Here is a 25491-nt window from a genome sequence, read left to right as displayed (position 1 = left end):
GAAGAAAACAACGGTTCAACAGTGATTTACTACCCAGTTCTTTAAACTTGCTTCAAAAGCAGTAAAACTGCAGTTTCTATGGCAGGGATTTCTGAGGTACCCCACAAATGGACACTTTCTGGCTGTTGACCATTCAGGTAACATATCTTATGCAGCCATTAAGTTTTGTCCTACAGAACTAGTAATACTATACTACTGTATTTTCCCCGCTTGCCTACTTATTCCTGAGTGCTAACCAGCCTAGTAAACAAAACAGGACAGTTCACCTATATGAGTTCCTATCATAAAACCCACGCACACTTACCACAAAGAGACTATGTTAACATTTTATGTACACTTGCACGATTGTAAAGAATAAAAAAAAGAGTCTTTAGTGGCCTAGTTTAGGTAGTAAAGCTAATTACTTATTAAAAAGAGTGAGAAGTTATATAAATACTGCTTGTTTTATGATTTAAAAGATCCTAAAACCCAACAGGATTAAGCTATTCAATTGTTGCTTTCCATGGAAAGCCTCATTCCTCTTCTGGCCCTAGGTAGGGATGATTAATATGCTTTGCGTMACAAATTCAACAGAGAAAAGCAGAATTATCTGTTAGGAGACTGCTTAGCATGGAAATGYCTGCTGCTGTGTGCCATCAGAAGGGAATAGCTGACTGGAGTGCTCATCAGCTGGACTGGGCATAGTAATTCCTCATTTACTCTGACTTCAGAGGAACAAGGACAAAGATTTCAAGTAAAGATAACTTAATCATGGCATAAATTAAAGGTATCTTGAACTAGCTAGGGGCACAGAAAGGCACATTCGGCAGCGAGGCCAAGTGTGATTATTGCAGATAGCAAGGCTTGATGGTGCRTCACTGTCAGCACTACCTGAACCTCCAAATGGACCTGTGGGAATTTTCACTGGGAAAGATCATCCAAGCTGGCTGCCACTCCTTCAGATAGACTAAAACTAACTCAGCCTTTGACTAATCTCTGCAGTTCACTGAGTCCAAATGGAGCTCAGTTTACATGGGTTCTGCTGAGCCAGAGTTCAGAAAGAAGATGAAGTGGGCATGGTATATGCAAGGTGTCTTGTGTAAGCACACCTTACACATGTCAGAATGTGGTCAGTGCCTTTATTTCTTTCTGAAGAGACAGTATTTTAACTGAAGATGAATAAAAATTCCAGATTAATTTTATGAAATTCCATCACACTTCAGGAAAAAATACTAAAAAATTAGCAACAATTTTCAGAAATTCAGAAGTTTTATTTTCCTGCCTTATAAATTTTTGAGGAACTGGAACATGTTACAGGTGGAGATGACAAAATCTAAAAAAAAAATTTATTCTGCTTCAGCCTGATTTGCTCCTCTATAATAGGCTCCAAAAGAAATTGCACCAATAGCTGCAAACTTTGGAGTAAGGCATCCATAAGCTCCCCCCAAGTCCACTGTAGCTTTGCAAAAGACATGCAGTTTTAGTAAGCTCCAATGGGAYAAAGCAAAAGCAAGAAAAGGCTTAAATAAAATATGCAGAATTTGGGCAAATAAGAATAGTCAGTAATAATTATAGTAGACTAAATTATCATACATCAGTAGATCGTTGTAGCTTCACTGAAGACTTTACTTGTCTTAAAATACAGCCTGGAATCAAATTGCAAGTTAAACAAGATTAGAAGTTTTCCTCCCTTGCTTGCTTGCTTGCTTTGAGAAAAACATAGATCCATCCATAGAAGAAGGTAGCAAGTATGCAGGCCATCTGCCTGGACAGAAGTGAAAGGAAACAAGGCTCTGTTGCTATTCAACGGAAAGAAATACAGAACAAGTGGCCATGTTCGTAAAATGGCAACAAAAGTATGCAGCTGCTTATCTCTGTTTAATTAAAGGCTTAGTAACAGAAAGGCAGATGCGAAGTTCCTAAAGGGTTTGTCCTGGAAGATAGGAGAAGGAAAAAGCTGTTTCTGTGCTGCATTTCCTGTTGTTATCAGAGAAGAAGAGATTCTCTGTCAGTTTACTGCTGTAGATTTATAACCAAATTCAGAAAAGTACTATGTTCCTTCAATAAATGACTGCATTTACCCAGAGCTGACGAGCACTCAGCAGCATGCAGAATGCACTTAGTCATCTCTCAAGTTGTATGCTATCTTGGAATGATATATTTTGAAAAACCAATGCACCAAATCACAAAACAAAATAAATAGGTAGAACTGTTTCCTTTGACAGCATGACTCACACTCATCATCCTACTTCCATTAACCTTCTAACACCATAGTGACTGTCATCTTTATCAGATGTGGTTCATTCTTACAGAAAGTCACAGATACTTGCCACAGTCACAACCCATTTCAAACTACAATAACACGAATGATAGTCTTGTGGCTTTATTTCTCATGACGTTTACTCTCAGTATACAGAAACTCGGAAGAAATCCTCAGACAGTAATTCACCTAACCCCCTAGGGACCAAATCACAACACAGCAGCCCTAGKGCAGTGAGAACAAATAGATAGTAAATAAACAAATAAATAAATAGCAATGCTAATAAAATAGATGGGTTGTTAGATATAAGTGCAATTATTCAGGACAATAGGTATAAATATAGACGTAGCTTCATGAGCAGGAGGCAATTCAATAGTTCAGGTTAGAGTAAAAGATTTGCCAAGATCACCTGTGGTGTCTGGATGCTCTGTGTTCACCAGCTCTGCTGTAGGAATGATATTTTCAGTTGATATTGAATGATTTGAAGCAATACTCGAGTGATTTCATAGGCTGTTGAAAGTTTCTCCATATCATCTAGACACCTTCTGAGATATCCAGACTCAACTGGACTTGATGACAGATCAATCTTAATCTTGTGGCAGAAACTCCAGACAAGGGCAAATATGTCACCTGGTGGCCAGAGATGTCATTCTGTGAGATATCAGAGCGTGACAGGATCCCTTATCAGCGTGGCATTTCATAAGGGCTTGGTGGTGTGATCAGYTACTACTCTGCTGACGTGATTGCACTGCTGCTGGGATTGGGACCAGCGCTATGCTTCCCAGGAGCAGCACTATCTGTGCTGGAGGACATCCAAATGCTATGTGAGATTAGGTGCAGGAAAAGGAAGTGCTGCACTGGTCTCATCCCACTATGAAGAGGGGATGCCAGCAGTGGTCAGGCTCAGGAGGCACCAAACATTCTCTTGTGCAATAATAGAGATGCTTCCAAAGCTGACTGCACATCTCACTGTCAAGAGTTTCTCATCAAGCATCTATTCCCTTAAATCAGTGGTGGTGTCCTTAGTTCTATTCTCTGCTAGTTAACAGTTTATATTGCTTATCTATCTGAGCTGACACCATGTGAGATTTACAGTATTTTGCCCTGTGAGTARCAAAGATCATTCATGCTGTAGGATGAACTGTTYGGGTCAGGTCMGGTCTCACATAGAGCAGCACAAGGCATATGCCTGTCCTTCAAGCCATGCCCCTGTAGATAGTGAATTGGAGGTTTAAACTACTTCAGTGAAAACCAAGAACAACATTTTACTGACACTGAAGGATACCATCGGACATTCCAAGAGGGCAGTTAAACCAGCTTTTCTCTACTGAGATGCCTCATCTTATGCATTTTGGCATTAGGTAATTTGAGAATGATGACCCAAGGTCATCATACTTAGATGAGGTCCAGTTGCTTCAAAACTTACTTTTCATTCTCTTTACAACTGATTTTTCTCTGGACTTTACCATGATGGGCATTTCCATTGCCATAGTGATAGAATCATAGCAGTGCTGGTTGGAAGGGACATCTAGAGATCATCTAGTCCAGACAGTCTTGAAGCAAGACTACCTCCTATACAGGATCAAGTTGCCCATGTTTTCTTCTGTTTGAGTCTTGAATGCACCATGAGGCTTCCACAGGCTCTCTGGTGACCTGCTTGAGTGCTGCACCACCTTCCTACTGAAAACTTTTTTTCATGATGTCAAGTCTAGACCTCTCAACTTGCAAGGTGGGGCCATTGTCCCTTGTTTTTACATATCACTGCCAAGAAGAGTTTGGCTGCATTGTAACTCCTCTTCGGGCAGTTGTAGGTTGCTATTGGGTTGCCCCTCAGCCTCTTCTTCCCCAGACTGAATAAGCCCRGATCCCCCAGCTTCTCCTTGCAGGTCATGTACTCCTAATTCTCTTGGTAACCCTTTCCTGGACCCTATCCAATTTCTCAATATCTGTGTCCTGAATCTGCAGGAACTCCTGCAGCCTGCACACAGTCATATCCTAAAGTTTTTTGAAATACCCCTCTACACAAAACACACTCTGCAACTGGAATGTTTACAGCAAGGCTGCTGGGACAGTAAGATACCTTTGGCATTTTCTGCATTTTCCTGATCTGCAGTATTTTGAGAACATTTACCTTGCAGTCTGTAAAGGCAGGAGAACCTCAAACCTTATATAAAAGCTTCTTCAGAATATCTCAGAACATTTAGACTGAACTATCCAATTTTGTAGTAAGCAAGAAAAGATCCAAATGAAAGACTCCAGACCAGAGTGAGGGCGTGGGAGAAGCAGGTTCAAATATCTGCTGTGGAAAATCACTATTCTGAATCAAGTAAATCAGGAAGCTCAACCTGGGTCTTCCACATGCTTGTCCAGTCCCTTCACCACCCAGCAATTAAAGTGACACATTCATCCTGCCAGCATGCACAACCAATGGAACATTTCTGGTTTCATTTCAACATGGAACAAAAACAAATTATAAAATCTCATAGTAATTATATAGCAGAATTGCTGTTCTCTGGTCAGCTAATGTTTACTCACATCTTTCTTGACCTTAGTTGTTTTGGTTACTGCTTGTGTTAATTGTCCCTGGTCCATTGTACATTGAAAAGGGATAAAGGTAGGATGATTCTAAGGGTCTTCCCGCTTCCTTAACAAGTACATACTTGTGAGCAACTCTTTAGTGGTTATCAAAAGTCCTGTGTAGCACATGTCAACAGTTTCTGGCTGGTCCACACTGAAGGAGGGTTTCCATCAAAAAAAACACTTTAATCTGTTTAATGGTATTTCCGAGGGCAAGCTTTTTGGAAACAGTTTGTTTCTGTGTCTTCAGCACAACCATCCTAGGCTAGCAATGTCTCACTATATCCTCACGCTTTGTTTGTCCATGATTGTTCCTATTTAAACTGGCCTTTGAGCTCTTTACTAGTCTGTGCTTTGTTGGGGACTGTTCTGCATTCAGAGTTACTGGTAGGAAAAATAGTAGCGAGTTAGTAACTGTAGTAGAGTATTGCAAGTATTTCAAATACCTGGAAAAGGGACACCAAGGGAAGAAAAGGGACACCAAAAGAAAATCCTGAAGCTACTCTGAAACCCCAGTGTGAAATTCACTTTATTGTTTGTTTCTGTTTTTTTAAGAGGTTTTAAAAATGTTAATGAGCAACTCTAACTGTCCTAGTATCCCTAAAGGGAGTCAGAGTGTTCACAGCCAAGCCTCATCTTTCAAATCCAAGAAGGATGATTGCCCTGCATTGGTTTTAGTCATTATGCTGGAGAAAAGTATTTACATATGTTACCTAAACAATGAATGGACATTTCACTCTGTTTAATAGCATTGTTTTTCAAAATGATAAAATTGATAGGAGGACTTAAAAAATCCRCGCAGAAAGCAAAGGGTTTACAGACTCTAATCAGCTTTAATTGAGGATCATAACCTTTGTTTCCAGTTATATGTGACTCACTTCTTTTATTCATTCTTCTTTATCAAGGACATTTCTCTGATCCTCAGGAAAGAAATTCTGTGGATTCTTAAATATGAACCATGACTGGAGAGACCCTCTGAAACTTTTCACTTGTCAACACATAGCAAAAGAACTATGTAACTTTTCTCTTGTTCTTTCTAACATGTGACATGATCAGTCAGATAATAAAGAGAAGAAAAATAATTTCTGGTGAACGAGAAAGAACTAATTCCCTCCACTGCAGGAATTACTGAGTCAAATTCTACAGTTTCCTTGAGACGAAGTGATCATTTGTGGTGTAATYTACCAGTAAATTTTATTGATATATGGTTTTGGTCTTAAATATACTTAACAGAATGTGAGGAAGACAGGTATTACTTGAAGCTGTCTCCACATCTGTACAGTGGCATGAGTCAAATCAGTTGCACACATTTAGTATCAGGAAATATGAAAGCTCCAGTAACATTTACAGTTTTGTGTAATTATTATCRAATAACGTTTGTCATGTAGTGCCCTAGTAAGGAATTAAGCCATACCAATACAGTCATAACAATGTCAGAAAGAAAGCACGAGCATTGCAAAGTGTGGTAAAAGAGCAGAATCTGTTCCGTTTCTTTCTTCGCCCCCTGCATTATATAGCAGAGCAAGCAAAAGTCCACCTGTACCTCTTGTTTTACTCTAGACAGGGTGATCCAGCCATGAGTGACCCCAATCTCAAGAACATATAGACATCTTGTCATAATGGCTGAGAATCCCTGATTCAAAGGAGGCTTTTTCAGACCACAAGCAGATGTCCACAACATGGTCTTCTATAGCTGAACTAATTGTCCAGACTTCCTTACTAGTCACTGGGGAGATGGGTTTATAATGCAGTTCCTCTCTTCCTGAAGGAAGTAGTTAAAATAGGTAAGAAAGATGTATAGCACTCAACAGAGAGTGAAGGTGCCTTATTCAGAGTCCTCACATTTGCCTTTTGGAGGCCTTTTTCGTCTGTGAAGATGTGAGGGGGCCTGACCAGCTCAGGGAGGCTCCCTGAGTCACCCGTCTGAGCCAGATCAGGTGTCTATTCACTAGGATTGCAGGCTGCAGTAGTAGTAGTAACTCATCTGCCTGTTCCCTAACAGACAAAATTTAAGACACTTTTCTCAAAATCAGGCCTTAGCAAAGTATTCCTACTGTTCTGTGAGAGTTTGTAAACTGATTAAAGAGAGGAATGACTGTAATGAATTCCAGAATTCAGAAAGTAAAATTAAATTACCTCTTACGATTTTGCAGAATAAACCTACCTCTGGTCTAGCTGTTTAACATGAATAATACCTTGTATGTCTTAATGATTAATATCATTAACGGCTAAAAACAACCAAAGATGAGATGTTAGTTATGACTTAGCCATCAAAAGAGCGCTTATGCAGCACAACATAATCTTGTGRAAGAGAGTGCCATAAAATATATTTTCCTTTGTATTTCTTTTTATGGAAAAACATATGCAGTGGTTTGAACAATTGCATACAATTTGCCACAATGATTGCCATATAATTAGAGCAGTGGTTTGGTTACTTGCAGAGCACATCTTCATATACATTCATATTTGGTTTTGTAACCTGGTATAATGACTAATTGCCTGAGATGTTCATATCTACATACAAATAAATTGAATATTCACTTGGAACCTCATCAAAAGCCCATCCAGATCAAATGAATATTAGTAATAATAAAGTGGGCTCATCAAGAGCTAGCTCACTTTGTAGAATAACATGGTATCTTATTGATTCAGGATTACTGACAATCCATGTTTTAAGATAAAAATCTTCCTATTATGCAAACATCATGTCATGGATAGTGGGTCACTTTTTGTTGGACACATTTAACTGCATTATTTTTATCTGTAACCAAGGCTGTCACATCAGTGTCAAACTTCTGAAGAAAAAAAACAAGAAACCCTCTGTAAAAATAATAGATGCAAAATATACAAGTAAAATATACAAGTAAGCAAAYGATGACCCCATGACAAAATGCTTCTAAAATGGATAACATTTCTATCAGAGAACTAGTAAAAGAATACTTAGAATACCACAACGAAGGGGACAAAAAGTATACATCAACCTGTCTATAATTCATATTTGTCTTGGTTGCTGCCATCAAAATGCAGTTTTCAGTGATAGCACAGCAGACAGGTTATCACTTTCTTACCGTTCTGCCAGTCAGATTTGCTTACTCTGTAGTTTTGCACGTATATGTAGTTTTCTCTTGATCTGCTACTATAAAAACTCAGCTACTGTATATATTCTGCCTCTCCACCTCTCTGAATGAGTTCTTATTGCAAACTTTAAACAGATTATGAGTGTACTCCTGGAAAGATTTGTTAATATAACAGATACTGAAATACATCAGCTTGAAAGCAAACATGTCTGTATGAACAAGCCCAGGGAAGAACTTCTCTACCTTGTCCCACCTCCACAGCTGCTTCTGTAATGGAAAGTCTGAAATGCAGTTTTTTGGTTCTTTTATGTCATTGCAACCGTTTCTGTTACAATCCTCCCACAGATAAAAATGATTTGGAGGTACAGGAGTTGTTGTTGAACTCTTTTGCTCTTTAATATGGTTTATCGCGGATAGATATTGCCCAGTCAGATATGGAAGCTGAAAAATTCTTGAAATTATTGAGTCATAGGTGAAAATGCTTGTAAAAATGTTTTTGAGAGACTAATTCACAGATAATTATTCTATTTTAAGCAGCAGGTGCTTATAGAGGATTTGTCTTCTTTCCTGGGAGTTGCAGTATTTTCATTGGAAGATTATAATTACAATTTAAATAATAGTAACAGAAATTTTTCAAATAGGAGTTGGACTGAGCTTTGAATTGAGGTTAGGAWATGTTCTTAGTTTAGCAGAGCTGCTTTCAACACTGCTAGTTACAGTAGCATTAATGTAAGAACAGCATTTAAACCTTATTGGTGTCACCTTGCTAACAGATTTAAACACATGCACCCTAATCCCATCTAAAGCCAAGAATGGGTTTTCCCAAAACAGGGAAGGCCCGTGTGTCCATATCTGTCTTATGGCTGGAGAGAGTGGGGAAGATGGGAGGTGAGACCTCACTTTTCAATGGCTSTTTTTCCTTCCAGGAGCCACTAGCACTAATGAACTACATGGCATGTGTTTGGATCCTGTGTTAGAGTGGTTTTGGTTTGTGACTCCATTTTTGGTCAGAATCAGAGCTTAATTTTAAATCTCAACTGTTTTCATATGGCATATGACATGATACCACCTGATACCACTGTCCCAGCTCTATAGTGAGGAACTGTATGGAGACTGGCACCAATAGAGAAACAGGCCCCAGAACCTTCCTTTCATGCAGAAGGTTTTAGGCATGACTCTCCAGTTTTTCACCRTAAGTCAACTCTACTGTATGCCACATTTTTCTCGTATGAATACATGTCAAAATGCATCTTTTCTTCTTAAATCRGTGCCCTTGATATTAATTTGCCTGGCCTGGTAAGAGAGGGTCAGGTCTTTTCATTTGTTTTAGCCCAGATGTGTAACATTGCTGCTCCCTGCACAGCAAATGTCACTGGCAAGACTGAAGGAACATGATGTGTCATGATGGTTTATTACCAGCTTATGTGGTCCCAGTCCTCCAGTAATCCAGTACCCAACAAAATTATTAATACCTAATAAAGAGTCTTATTGCAGCTCTGGAGATAATGATTACTTTTTAATTAGATATTTCTTTTGATTTAATAAGGTACTAAATATTTTCTTCATTTCTCTTTAAAGAAAATACGCATTTTCTGTATTAGTATACTTCATATAGGTTATTTATATTCCATACAAAGTCTTCACCATATTTACCCTGGGTCACATCAACCTTTCAGCCACCTTTTGCATTACTTTTGCTATCTTCACAAAAGATTAGCTATTTTACAAGTTATAAAAATAATTCCTTTAAGTATAAAAGATACATAAGTTCTTCTTAGTGTGAATATACTGCAGAATAAAGTACACAACTGACAGCATATTTTGTATTGGTTCCAGCTCATCCTTGTGACCTGCCTATGAAGATAAAGTGATGAGGTCTGGGGCTGTGAGTGCACTCTAATTCAAGATAAGACTTCAGGCTGCATACGTATATGTTTTCTACTGTTGATACAGTATGTTTGAAGATGAACAACAGTGAATACCAGGTGGTATTCAACTTAAGCTTCCCCCAAGTCCTTCTAGGGGACTGGAGCACACAGATGTTTGACCTGCTGCATCTTCAGTATTACGGGATTGCTTTTAACTAGATCACTCGTTCAGTCAGTCGTTTTTGGATGCGCTACACTGTCGTGGCTAGTCACAGCACACCCTGGGAAGGTCTCCATGTCAAAGCTAACCTAGAACTTTTGCTTCATACTGCAGGGTTTTTTTCCATTCTGTAAGTTCACTGGCTATCCAGAGTTATAGCTACACAGCAAAATTAAGAATGATCTGAAAATGAAATTTGAGAAAGAGTGGCTACCTTAGAAACCTGTGTGCTTCCCAGTCATCCTGGTGGGTTTTRTATTAGGATGAGATCAAATGCAAAGCATTGACTTTGTGGTTGTATAGAAATTCAGTATCTTTAAATGTGTTATTGGTCCTGCTTCGCTCTGACCCATCTAGCTGCCATCAGTGAGAATATGATCCCACTCTAAAATGTATCCAGAGAGGTCTTCAGTTTGGCCTGAATCCAGTCCTGAGAACACAGTGTATGGGCGATTTCACTTTTTAGGCAGGGTCATTACTAYGGTTCCCTTTACAGCATAAGCCCACAGAAAGTTGCATTGGCACTCTCAATGCCAGCTGGCATCAAGGACACAGCAAAGAGCAGCACGGGGACAGGAACAAACAGGTGGGGTAGGAGGAAAGCGTGGGAACTTCCTGTGCTAGACAGGATGCTAAAGAAAATATCCATAAAACTACACCCTGTCTGGTAGGCCTTCACTTGAGAACCAGCTGAGAGGTGCTTTTAGCTGATATACCCAGAGAAGCTACTATGGCCCATTCCATCTTAGTTAAATCARCAGCTTTGAACCTAATCTTTCCCATTACAACCCTCCCTCAAAGACAAAAATCTTTTAAGTAGCAAAATGTGCAGTGTGTTACTACAAAGGAAAAGCTGTAATTGCAACCTGTCCCTAGAGGCTATTACAAAAGTCTAGCATGCAGGCTAATATGTTATAGACTSTAAACATAGTCCTTATATCATCCTCTTCACATCTGTTAGGAGAGCAAAGGTTGCATGGTAGAACTACTTGTGTCATGCACAAGACAAGAACATGCACCAGTGCATAAAATGTATTAACAACAGCACAAAATCTGTAGTTGGAACAACATCCAACTCAGTTTCTGCCACTATTGAATCCCTTTTCTTCTATACTGCTTTGATCCTCTACCCAGTGAGTTACATTAGTAGATTTATTTACAGAGCTGTCAYATTTTAAGAGGAAATAACTTTCATGTGTCTAAGGCCACCTTGAAACTGAGGGCTCCAAGCCTAGCAGCACATCCTGTCTGCAAGTGTCATTCCCAGCCCAAAGGCCCAGGCAGCTGGTGCTAAGGTATTCTCTAGGAAGCAGCATTTAGTTACAATGCACCAAGGGACCCAGCTGTACCTCTGAAAATCTCATTTCAGTCTTTGCCTTCATGTCACTCCATGAGGCAAGTAACTTTCAACTCTGCACGTAGCTTCTTTTTCCTCTAAACCTGCACAGCTGCTTGGTATGGGTGAAAGTGAAGCCTCTTTCTCCACATTTCTTCATCAAGTTGTGTGGGTGGAAAATGGGGACTGTAATGGATCATAGCAACTRCACAATGCTCGGTTGCTGCAGAAGCCAAAATAGAAAACCTCAGCCCTTATCTGGAAGGAAAAAAAAAAAAAAACCTTCTCATCGAAGCTAAGAGTGTCTTGTCTCAGCAACCTTACAGTCCCTAAGGTAATATGGGGAAAAGAATGTACAGAGAAAGAGGTACAATGGAAAATTAAGCCACATTTCACATTTCTTGTGATTCTTTCTTCATWTAAAACCAATCTGTTCACTGGTGATCCTCATTCAAAGGAAGAACATACCTCTCRCCTGCAGAGCAATCTCTGGATATTTCACCAGGCAGTATAACGCTCTGGGCTACAGTGACACCCAGCGAGGTCTGGATTTTGTTCCTAGCCCTTTGGAGTTTGTGGTCCCATAAAAAGTGTGTATTCCCTTTGCTCTTTTGTCYGGATACAGCATATGATGGCAGAACACACTCCTGGTTTTGGGGGTGATTGTGGCCATCAGGAGTGCCAGGTCTTCTCCAGGGTCAGCTGCAGATCTACTGTGTAAATTGTGATCACCGTATTTCAGAAACTAACCACCTAAATGATATGAAAACATTTCTATTTCTWAGTGGTGCATTTGAGGCTACATTACCAAGGGGATGTAAAGAATTTTAAAAATTTGTGTGTTGAATGCCTAATTAGTGCCAATGTATTAAAAGAAGAGGCTTTCTCCAGGCCACTCTTTTACTGTTGCTTGGTCAATTAGGGTAAATGAAAAGACAATGGCTGTGATTTTCCATTMCATCTCTCTAGCTTCACATTAATGTAACAGGGCGATTAATACTTGAGGATTCAGCCTCTTCAGCTGCTAAGCCAGAGTAAGCACTTGCGGCTGAGCCACAGCAATCTGGGCTGAGCAGACACTAGTAAGTGAAGGAGGCAGAGGCACTGGTCAACCACCTGGCTGCATGGCCCGTGTGTAAAGTCTTTTTGATGTACACCTAGATGCAAACAAGAGGCTGAACCCTCCATAATAACTAGCAACACTTCGTAACAATAACTGAGAATTAATAAGTGCTTTACATTTATATAACATCAGTCATATGAGGCTCTTCCAAGTATTTTGCAAATGCTAACCTCTGCTATTAAGTGCACATACCATAAGCRTATTAATTAGTTTGTTTTTTCTGGGTTATTTTTAACCTGGAGCAGTTCGTTGGTTCAACTCACATCACAGCCCCACACATAGTTACATGAACATTAGCAGCCTGACTTTGATAGTGTTGATAACACAGGACCAGAAAGAGAAATCTTTGCACCAGTAGAGTCCCTGAAGCCTTCATATTGTTAAGCCAGTCTAAGCAAAACTATGTTTAACTCCTAACCCCAGCAATGCACTCATGTATTGATATTCTTCTGACTGTCATTGCAGTTTCATTCCCCTGAGTTTTAAGAACTGTTAAATAGCTTTTTTCATGCCCTTGACATGACCCTTTAGAAAGTAGGTTAGAGCACACCTTCCGCCTTCTCCTGCTTCTCTACTGTTAAAGACAAGATCGAATTTTACAGCTGCTAGATCTAACTGGAGTTATATTATGATTCATAAATTCCCTGAGGAAGAGACTGGAGCCAGATCTTTGCTGGCGTAAATGGGCACAGCTGCCCTGTTTTAGACACCAGTTTGCACCACCTCCCCTGTGCATGTTTTCCAAAGCATCGAGTTGCCATTCAAGCAATAATGAAATGATTAAGGCAGTATCTTAAGTGCTGTACTTCTGCTGGCTACAGTGAAGGTACATGAGGCATGAATTTGACTCAGTATTTCTTTGGCTGATGGGGAAATCATGGTTCTACAGATAAACAATATGTTTTCTGTTTGTTCTTTTATCAATATCTGGATACAACATGTGTAGGAGTTTTTGAGGGCTTTCTTCTGAGCAAGGTTGTTTTCCACTTCTGAACTGCCAATTTGCTATAAGAAATCCGTTCACTGGAATGACAGAATGGGCAAGATGTACAGCAGAAATGGTATGGTCTGTTGCAATAAATTACAGGTTTCTTTTTCATGTGCAGCAGTAGAGGCGGCACTGATGCAATTAGCTACAGCTGGTTATAGAAAGAAAACATGCATCTGTGGATGGCTCAGACTGGAGGGAGCTGACATGCATTTTCTGGAATTTATCACTGTACAGAGAGTGAAAGAAAAGAACTACAATTTTCGTTCCTCAGTACAACAAACTTTAATAACCTTTATCTCGCCCTGTGAAACCTACTTAACCTAATAAACACATTCACTCTATTATATAGCAATTAGCAAATACAACTAGGTCGTCACAGAAGCTCTGAGGGAAGGATTTGGATGGTCTATTTTCTGGAATAAAGGATTCAAAACAATTGTTTGCTGAAGTAAAGAACTGAAGTGTGCTATATGCCCTTTTACCTCTAGGCTTCCAGTATCACATTTAATTTTTTAGTAACAAAGGCTTGGGACTAATTAGCTAGCAAAGAAAGTGCTTGCTGCCAGCTGTTTGGAGTTTGCCTGTTCCCAGCTATCACAGTTTGGTGTTTCCAGAAACATAACTGCAGCGGATGTGGCTCAAATACATTGTCAGCACCAGCCTCATGGTGTAGCAGTGTCTTTCTTCCTGAATGTCCTGGTTTATCCCTACCTGTTTTAGTTGCCTCTCTTTTAATTTCAGCACGTTCACCATTTTCCACTACATTCTTCCAAAAACACGTGTGATATCTTTAAAATTTGTTGCTTGATAAACGATTTTTCTTCCAGAAACAATGAGTTTTCCCCCCATTAAAACTGAACCTAAAAGTCTTCTTATGCCCAGTAAATTTGCTCAGAAAAAATTGAAAAATAGAATTGCTCATTTCTAGGTCTGACTTTGGTGTTTCCTTTTCCATTTCCATTTTCTTTTCACCATTTTTTGTAGTTATTCCTCTATAGAAAACAAAATAAACTAAATTTTTCTTCAGAAACTTTCTCCTGCTGAGGCTTCTCCTCAACCTAGTGTTTCACTTCTCTCTTGCCCTCATCCTTTGTGCAATACTCTTTTCTGCTGAGGTCAGGTCTAACAGACAGGACTGAGAGAGCAGGCAGATAACTCTTTCTGTTATTGCTCCTGGGATAGAGATAAAGATTTGGTTGGCAACATTAACTACTTTCTCAGGATTTTAGCATTCTTTCCACTGTACCCCTATTTCTCATTATCTGACAGTCCTACTGCTACTCTACTGCCGTGGATGTATTTATGAGGGCTGCTTGGTGTTTTGTGCTGTGTTGTGCTTAAATTAGTGAATTGGATCCTTTCYGCTTCTGCATGCATGGGACTGTGAAGCCTAGGGAGTATAAGAGAGTGGTAACTGTGAGTGTGGCATTATGTTTCCATCAGTCCTACAAGAATCCTTCCATGGCATGTTTGAGAAGATCAGGCTCCACAAAGAAGGAAGAGATTGAGTAATTTCGTGGCTTCTCTGCCATAAAATCATCTAATTACCTACATTTGCTATTGCTTAGGGCGAAGATAACATAGCAAAGGCTATCTTGTTCTTTCCTGGAGTGGGCTCAGAGCTTGGGTTGAAAACACTACTGGATAGGAAAGCAGAGAGGAGCCTCAGTGTGGGCACTCACACCCAAAATTCAAAAYGGCCTCTTAGGCTTTTGGCCCATGCCTAATCTACGTCTAACTAAATTGGCAGTCCAGCAGAAGATCACAAAGGCAATTATAGCAATGCAACATGATCACTTGACTTGTCGCTTATTTTTAAAGCTGTGTTTAAAAGTAAAATGCCACTTCTTAGACTTCCTCCCTTATTATACAGGCCGCTTTAATGTTCCGTCAAAACAAAGAAAACAACTGTTCCCACATTAGGTATACATTGACTATTGGCAAAAAGAAAAACAAATCATTATTACATGCTTTGGAAAAGGAAAGGAGCCAGGGTGTGTACCTAGACGACAAATTTCTATAATCTCCCAACCTATAATTTACTTCAGAAATATGTGGTTACCTTGAAGAAGAGAGGGATCTTCCCAGCTTGCCAATATAATGAATGATTCAGGTGTGAATGGACACACATGAAGGGAAAAGTAAAGATCTAAGGAAGACAAAGTTTCAAAACTGTAAGGCTAAACAGTGTGTCTTCAGTCCTCACCCACTTAAATTCCTGCCCCACAACTCAGCAAAAGGAGACAAGCTGTCTTGATACTGGCACCCTGCTGCAGTCAGAAAAAACAACAAGCCCAGAAACTCAAAGAGTAGATGGCAAAGGAAGCATTTCAAGTGCTGTCAGACACTCTATGAGTTGAAAACAGATCTTGGCAAGCTTCAGGTTACTGAAAATGGATGTAAACAAAAGCTGAGACTGCTGCCAATTCCTATCACCCTAACTACAATCAATTTCTGCAGTGTGCTCACATAAAAAAAAAAAAAAAAAGAAAGCACATATACTGGAAATTGGGAAGTACAACCTGTATTTATACATCTTTTCCATGAAACTGAATATAGAAGATGTTCAGAATAAAGAACAGTGGCTGTTTATTTTGTTCACGAATAGAACAATTCATGCTCCCACAAGGAATACTGGCAAAGACTATTTTCATCTTTTCTTGCTTAGGAAACAATTTTTACAAATCCTACCAATAATGAAAGACTGAAAATTAATCCAAGTGGATCATTTATACTGAAAAATACCCTTCCCTGTCCCAGTACTCCTAGCGGAGAGCAATTTCACCGCCCCATTCCTCCGATGGTCAGAAACTGCATCGTGTCCAGCCTAACTCCACTCGTGATGGGCTATACCTGCTCTTCTCTGAGCAGTGCATTAGTGCATTCCATTTTGATACTGATTTCAACGGTTGTCCAAGAGTCTCATACAATGAAAAGCAATCTATAGACTCTGCTACAAAGATTACCTTGCAATATAATGCATCTGTTTAGCTTTTCAGGGGACTGCACCTCACCTGACTTTAGCTGTCTGACATTCAGTTGTCTCAGGCTGAACTAGTTGCCTGGAGGTCTCTTCATAAATAACAGCAAAAGAGAAGTACCTTCAGAAGGCAGTTCAGCTCCCCTTTCTCAGACACCTTTTTTAGGATGAGGAGAAGAGCTCTCCAGAAATGCATGTTTTTCTCTGTTGAATAAGAAGGATGTTGGGGATGATAAAATCAGGCAGAAGGTACAGTTCGATAGTGCAGTAAATCTGACTTTAGGGCTCCTAGCACTGGTCCAAAACATGGATCTAGTATAGACTCACTCAGGCAGTCCAAATGTAGAAACATTTCTTGACAGCTCAACTTTTAATCAGCAGGCCTTGCTCTGGACTTGATGTTATTTGTGCTCTCGCAGCCAGCATAAAGCCAGCATGAGAGTTAAAACCAGTATAAACTTTGGATCATGTGCTCTGGCTAATGTGATGGGAACTCAGAGATGTGCCCACATGGGATGAGGATCAGGTCGAGGCGGTTCTGTGCTGATGTGGAGTTAACAGTTGTGTAATGCCATCCGAGACAGACAGTTTTTTCCTGCTTGATGGAGGGGATGTGACAATGCAGCTTGACTGTCCCCATGCCAGAGCGCTTCTGCTGTTGGGGGGCCCTGGATAGGTGGAGATGGGCATCAGCCCACAAGGTTGGGTTGCTGCTGCGAGAAACGCATTTTGTGGAGAGAGAGAGCTGAGGAAAGGCTGGTCGTTTGCCTCTGAAATGCTGGCAATGCTAACAGCGGACACGGGAAGGGGTACCAGCAGGGACGTCCTAGGTGGCCGAGCTGAGCCCCTCCGTACTGTGAGCACCCACCTCAGACAGCCCCTGGCACRCACTGGTTAGCTCCGCCGTACGAGCAGCTCCGTGGCTGCTCCCAGCGCTCCTAGCGGAGGGCAATTTCACCGCCCCACTCCTCCGGTGGTCAGAAACTGCGTCGTGTCCAGCCTAACTCCGCTCGTGATGCTCTATACCTGCTCTTCTCTGAGCCAAACCTTGTCCTTCGGCTTCGACACCTCTGTTCCCTCCCTCCTGCTCAGCCCTTGAGGCCTTCCCGTGGCCAGCGCTGGATTCGCTCCGCAGCTTTTGCCTTGCCATGTGAGGGAAAGGGGGAAATAAATAAAAGAGACAACTAGCTCTTTAAGATTTTGGGCCCGTGAGCGACTGACTCACGTCAGCCGTCCCTTTGAAGTGCTGGGGCTGTTTGTGGAGGCAGAGGATCACAGCCTGGCCCTGGACAAGCTGATTGTTTCAATCAAAGATTTAAACGACTGCCACATGCAGATACATGAAAAAAAAAAAAGCTGAGCTCCACTGCAGACTGCATCCTTGCAGGGATCCCTTGAGTGTCCACCGATAAAGAGCTGGTGCAAAACCAGGGCAGGCTGTTCYGGTGATTGTGGCCGTTTTCTTGTGTGTCAGATTTTCTGTGGGACCTTGAGAGAGTCATCTGGGATGAGGTTTTTAAAGATTTTTAGGAGCTCAAGGCTTATACTTTGAAGAAGATTTTATAAACTTCCRTGGCAGCTTGGGGTCCCCCTTGTGCAGGATCTCTACTAGGGGGGCAGGATTACAGACTYGCCCCTTGCCCCAGTGTTTCCTCCAGGGCAGCTCTCAGGTGCTCCCTGTTCAGTGTGCAGGTGGGTTTCAGCCTGGTTGCAGCCACCCCCTCTTGCTCTGTGCTGGGTGCCCGAGTATCTGGCATGGACACCGAGTAGCCCACTGGCTCCGGCCTTGTGTATCCCAGCCTGTCAATGGAGACAGCAATCCCAGTCTGCAGTAGTGGGAGTCATGAAAATACTTACAATGGGCAGTAGTGCTATCCTTACAGTAAGGCGTCTGTGGAATAACTGTGAAATAGCTTGATAGTGACCAAGGGAGATGCCAATTGTGCATCCAAGACTTGCTGTCTTCCTAATGCAATATAATACTACACTCCTTGTTTTAAAATGGATGCACTCACCAGCCCAGATTTCATTCCATGTTGCTATTTGGTTGTAGAAGTTATTTGGTACTTGCAGGTTCTTTTTGTATCCTTCCTCTTATTCCCAAATATTTGATATTGTTTGAATGCCATGACAGAGTGCAAACAACAAGTATAAATAAGAAATTATGGAGAATGCAAAAAAGACAAGCTGTACGATTGTCCAAAGGTATATCCAAAGGCTCTGCCTGGTGATTGACAGGAAGTTTGTCTCCCTTGCTTTTCCAGTAAATTAAATGGGCTACTTGTGTTTTTACCAAGATGCCATCCGTCACCTGAGCTGATCCAGAGGTGGTTCATCTTTTAAAATTTATTTTTGTGTTCAYCCAAAAAATAAACACCCAAAAATAAGTTACCAGCTAATTTGGGTAGAAAGTATTGCACTGCTTTTAAGAATGTGAAGCTAAACCTTTTAATCCTGGTCTAGCCTTCATAAACTTGAAGAAAGAAAAAGTATGCATGACAAGAAGAAGTACTGTACAAAATCCATCTAAGTTTATTCCAGGATTTCCAAACAGCAGGCACATGTTCTGTAGAAAATATGAAGGACTTGAGGCATAGGAATAAATGGAGGTGAAGGGAAAGATGCAGGAGGCTTCACAAATACATGCAAGAAGAGCTGTAAGTTTTATAGGAATATAGCAAGGATGTAACTGCTTTCATGTGCAGAAGAAACCAGGACTGAATTTAAGCAAGCTGCTCATGTTCAGGGCTCCAGCTTTGGAATCGTCCTATTACATCAGGCTCAGGCTTGTTTTTGAATGCTTTTCTACCTTTTACTGCTCAATAAAATACTTCGAAAACGCAAGCTGCCCATGTTGGATGTAGAAACACTTTTCTGAGTCAGCAGATAGCCTGAAACAATCATTCCAGAGCTGTAACTAGTTTCCGTTCTCTCCAGAGGATACTTACTCCAAGTTTTACTGTCCTGAGATTATGCCAATACAACCTTCACCGAGAACTCTGTATAAGATAGAAGAAGAAAGAAAATGCAACAGTCTGTCTTTCCTAAGCAAGTAGGGCCTGACCTGCTTCTGGCAAGTGAAGGAGGACTGCCAGACTGCTCCTCTTGAGAGGAAAAAATGACCTCACTGCTACTTTTGAGGATGGAGAAGTACCTACACCATTGCTCCCATTTCTCCCAGAAGGGCTCAGCCACTATCACACTGTCTTGTTGATGTCCTGGTGTGCTGAGCTGTGGATTGGCAAACAAAGATCTCTGGGAAACAGAACAACAAACAAACATTGGTGAAATCGTCATTGGAAATGTAAGCTCAGCCTTGCTGTACCACTTGTATAAGACCTCCAGCTTGCATCATGTTTCGCTTCAGCACAGGGGTCTGCCTGTCTTGAACAGATCACAAGATTAGGACCTACTCATGATGATAGTATTGGGCAGATTAATTCCCACAGTTTCTTAAGTACCTCTGTTCACAGTGTAAGAATTTCACAATAGAGTGCATGTAAATAAACATCAGAGCTGAACAGAGCTGGCTGAGCAAGCCTCCAGCCAGAAACACCGCACTTTGTTGGAGGGAGCCACTCGGGCTGTCTTGCTAATGATATAAAAATAAACATAATGAAAATCATGTGAAGCTTAATCTTAGTGACCACTTTCTTTTGCTGAGCTGCACATGGATAGGTCTGGTATAAAAAAAAAGATGTCTAACTGATTATTTGTAATCATCTTTCCTTGGTTTTGTTTTGTTCCTCACTCCAGATTTATCCACCTCACACTTGAAAATTAATACCGAAACATTAGCGTGACRTGATTGCTTTTGCCCCACATTCTTTGGCTTCTTAGCACATAAATGATTTGGTGCAGGAACTATGTATATGCAAACATCTTCATACTCTCAGAGGTACCTCATAAATGACAATAACATAAGTTCCGGCCCCATAGGGTCTCAGTGGATTGAGAAAGGAAGGCAAGGGAGACAAAATGCAAGGACTTTGCAAAGGAGCATGGCAAACACAGCATGCCATGTCGCTAAATGTACTGAAGTTGTGCRTGGAGGGAGAACGGAAACAGGCTTGCAGTGAAATGTTGTGGCTTGYGGAGGGGTGACTGAATGGATCCAAAGGTTGTACACACACACAGGTGGCTGAGCTCCAAGGCCACTCTGGCAGAGGAAGGCTCCACCTGCCCCTTCTGTAAAAGCTCTGTCCTACACAGAGCACCGCACCACTGGTATTTGTATCTCAGCCCCTGGGAAGGTGTGTGCCAGGCATCATGCAGGAACTGAAATCCAGAGATGCTATTAACACAWTCATCTACAGCTTTCGAATTTCACCTTGTGGTATTGGTCAGGAGCAGGCAAATAGTAGCATGAAACTATTTTCCATAGCATTTTCAGTAGGATTCTCTGCATCCAACTTGAGTTGTTGGTTGAGATGTTTACAGTGAGTTCTCCTCAGTCATTGAAGTACAAATACATACTTCTGAGGCATGGTTAATCTTGTCCTTACATAGACATCTAAGTCAGATGAATCACGTCCTCKGAGTATTTCTTTCCATTGACTATAAAGGGAGTCTGGGCTCAGGTGTAGGCCTCTGTATGACAAATGTCTTGAGCTACATGTGATAAATTCTGTATAAAGAAATTCACTGCACACATAAGTGTAGAAGCATCCTCTAAGTTTTTACCTCAATATTTTATGTACACAAAAGATGGGAAATGTGAATATGTCCTCAGGGCTGAAAAATGGATATTAAAAAATTCCCATTGCTTTCTATGGGAGAACACAAATCTGGGAAATCAGCAGGAAACAGCCAAGATGCATACATTAGTGCTAGCATGTAGTTCACAGTGGCTTTCGTTACGTATGTGTAATAAGACAAATAATGCTGGCAGAGTTCAAGATGCATCTTCTCAGTGAAGTTCAAGTTTTCCTTCATGTATTCTTAAGGAAGTTACATACGTTTACTGCTACATGGCGCAGCTTGGCATAGTGCTYTTTCAGCTGCAGGACATAATTCTGTGGCCCATTTCTTCTCAAGTATCTGTGAGGAAAGGCCAGAAGGGAAAATGCAACATGAGGAAATGTGTTGCTTGACAATCATTTCCTTCTGGAAATTGTTATTTATCATAAGTGCCCAAACCCTATAGTTGCAAAGTGGACCATCTTTGCTTACTTAGAGACAGGCAATTGGGGGCCTCTCTCCCTGAAGAAGGGAAGCCAGATGTCTCAGCAGAAGAGAGAAGCTTAAAACTCCAAATCTCCAGGAGATGCACCATGCTAACCCGCCTGATTTCATCAGGTTCTCCACTAGTTCCTCCACATTTGGGGTTATGCCCACCACCTCTCAGTCCCTACCAGCCACCATCAGAGTGGTATGCCCATATTCTTCTGCTTTGAAAATCCCAGAGCCTGTGTCCTGAGGATTCTTGCAACTGAGAATGCAGTATTGATCTTCTAGGAACTGGGTCTCCTGTTTGCCTCCGTGAGCTGTTCATTAAGTAAGCAAATAACAGCACAATAAATAAATAATGTATATAAATAATGCAAACAAAGACTAAATAAATAAATAACTTCATAAAGGCTCAGATACATAATAACTAAGTAATATTTGTTACATATTACAAATATGTAATAATTAAAAATTAAGACAAAATCCTGGTGACTAATCCCTTAAGTGAAGAGACTTCTGAATAAAGTAAATTAGAAACTGCAATGGTTTGCTTCATTTTATGTACAATGATGGCTGCAAAGGAGCTATTAAAGTCTCTCAAATAAATACAGTGCTTTGCGTGTTTGTTTGTTTCTAGTTAGAGGTACACAGTCATTCAAGAGACCATGTGCTGTACGGACTCCGCAGCGTTTGCTTTGTAGTACAGATAGTGCCTAACCACTACTTTCCTCTCTCTTGATCACTAACAAAAACAGACCATATAGAGATGAAAGTGTTCTAAATCAGTGCTCTGTGTCATTTCCCACTTACTTTGCACTTTTTTGACAGCTGAAAAGCTGCAATAAATTGAGTGCATGCACACCCATGGAGGATGACATAACTACCATAACCTAGCCTCTCAGGACAYGTATTTTCCTCCCCAAAGGGACTATATAGAAAAATTATCAGAGGGTTCTTTTTTTCATTCTTTTCTATTGTGATTTTAATACTAAAATTTTATCAATGTTATTTCTTTGTGAGAGTTTTCCTACTACTTTTCAATAAATCACAACTTTTTCATGAAAACTAATTAAAAATAAATCTGATACTATAACTAAATAACAGTGATATATATTAATACATATATGGGTAAAAAAAAGGCATGTAGTGTTGTAGATAAAATTTTCTTTCTTTTCCTTTCCGTCTTTTTTTCTTTTTCTCTTTTTTCTTTCTTTATTCTGTTCTCATTCATTCCTTCTCCTTCCCCCTTCCTTTTCCTTTTCTTTCTCTCTTTCTCTTTCTTTCATTCTTTCTCTTTCTTTCTTTCTTTCCTTCACTCTTTCTCTCTTTCCCTCTCTTTCCCTCTCTTTCTCTCTTTCTCTTTCTTTCTAATTTTGTTTTGTAGGTAGTTAGAGATCTGGTTTATTTTAAAACAATGAAGAAGGCAGAATCCCCTGAGGTAAATTCATTGAGTACTGGGAGGTCTTGGTAACACAATTGAACTGGCACCAAATCAATAAAAACAGAACAGAAGAAAAAACAATAATTAAAACATTCTGTCAAAAAAATGGAGCAGTAATTAAAAGATGCAAACTATTGTTTTGCTACACTAATTACATTTTAATTTTCAATAGCTTGGTGAATAGTATAAAAGCCCATGCCTATAAAATGTCCCAGTGACAGTGCTCTTTCTGCAGCTAGCGTGATAACAGTGTTTATGTGCTGTAGCAGAGTGGTATGTGCTTTCAACTCTGTGTGGGTGAAACGCGCTTCCTTGTGAGATAGCATGACAGCGAAGTTTTATTATTTTTCTTTTCTAGTGTGGAAAATTATTACTCAACACACACATGCACACACATACAAACACACACATATACACGCACACAAAACCAGGCTGCGGCCAAGAGCCGCTCTGCTCAGGGCACTTCCATTGACCTCAATGGGAATTTTGTGTGTGGCGCAATAACGAGTTGTTGGCCAGCACAAATACTCTACTTAGGTTCAGACCATGTTGTTTCCTTCACGTGTTACTGAAGGATGGAGAGAAAAACAAATTGAATTTCCCTATTAATATATGCCATTTGCAACCCTAGAACATGCAACTCTTTGGGCAGGGTCCTGAGGACTTTTCTCACAGAAAGATCCTCACAGATTTCAGTGGTATATACCCCTACATAAAAGCAACATAATAAAGCCCATATTCTGTACCACTATGAATCATAGTTGTCTTGAAAAAAAATAATAGAATTCATTTAACTGCTTTTGAGAAGAATTTGGGGGACAGTTTCCCCTGGAAGGATTTAAGAAACACTCCAAATCAAGGGACATGAAAAGGAGCTTGTTGCTATTGTTATTTGCAGCAAAACGCAAAGCTCATTGCAAAGTCAAGGCATACAGACGAGTCCTGGCAAAATATGGATCTATTGGATGTGATCTGCTTCTCCACAACCGTAGCTGACACTTTTTGCCTTTCATATCTCATTTCAATTGAAGAGTTCTTCCAGAAATGGATGGACATCCTGTATGTTCAGACCTGCCCTTAAAACAATAGACTCCTTCCGTCCAAGTGGGCGTGATAGGGAAATAATTTCTCAGAAACTAATCTCTGGATTTCAGATGCATGTAATCAATGAAATGCCTCAATCTATGAAAATGGCCTGTGTTACCAAACAATGTTTCACAATTGGGTAGCTTTTCTACATTAGAAAATGGAATTTGAAATTTCTTTCGAAATAATGTAAAATAAAAAAATAAAAATGTTCTTTCCAAGTCAGCTGATGGAATAAACCCAACATCCTTCATACTACTGCAGCAAGAATCACAATGGAGAGCGATGTTTTTTTAAAGGGAAAACACTGAGCTAATGTTACCTGTGTTTTCACCAATTTACACTTCCCGTCATACCCTCCCAAAGACATTTTTCAGTCACATGCATTCATTCCCATTCATTTGGGAAGAGTTAACAAGGTATAACTCTGGACAGGATCTACCTAGTATCTGGAAACACATAAAAAGAAAATCCRAAAGGGAATCCAAAATAAGAGTAGTAAGAAATAACAGACTCACTTAAACTATGTACAATGACTGTATGTTTTCACAGAGAATTACAAGGCGATACTGGTCACACRGGTAATATTAGTATCTTTGGGAGATGGAAGCTAACTAGATGCACCTCCCTGGAATTTTGGGACACTCTTATCTTAACTACTATAAATAGTATCATTCACATCCAGTGGAAAATTGCAATTACATATTTTCATGCACCAAAGTTGCAAAACAAACTAGATGCAAAACTCAGAGCAAAATGTGGGGAAAAAATAGAGCATAGGGAGCTGGTCTCTTATCTTCTGGAAATAGTCAAATTGAAGAGTTTTGTGTTCTGATGCAAGAATAAATTGCTTCAAGAGTTATTTCATAGACACATAGTATTCCCCAAACCTCTATTATTATGGTGCTAGTGAAATGCTCTGATTTACTCAAATTAAACAAAGACAGATATTTATTTAGAATTCCTGTAACTGCTTCCACCAGTAAATGTGTTTCATCACTATGATTGCAAAAACAAATACCTACCGGAGAAATGCAGCTCACAGCGACAGAGAACTGAATGGAAATAGAAATTTTTATTAGCGTTACACTAATGCTCATGGCAGAAGTATTTGATTGAAGGGGCAATATATGACTGAAATAGAGCCACAGATCAGTGTCTGGAAACAAAGCACTGGGCAATCCTTGTCCAGTAATACCAGAAGACCAGCGTGCTCTTCGTACTGCCACCGCGCAGTGGTGTGTGGCCAGCTCAGGGGGGAGATGGGGTTGGCGTGGGGTGCTAAGTGTGGCTGTTTAAGCAGGGCAGTAGTGTCTAAGGCCACAGGATGGCTCTTCTCAAGAATGTGCTTACATCCTTGCCGTCTGTGCCCCATTGCTGGAGT

Source organism: Rhea americana, unplaced genomic scaffold, assembly GCF_003343005.1.
Source record: "Rhea americana isolate MKP2758 unplaced genomic scaffold, rheAme1 scaffold_25, whole genome shotgun sequence".
Taxonomy (NCBI): Eukaryota; Metazoa; Chordata; class Aves; order Rheiformes; family Rheidae; genus Rhea; species Rhea americana.
The sequence above is the reverse complement of the archived record's forward strand: the minus strand, read 5'-3'. Positions refer to the sequence as shown.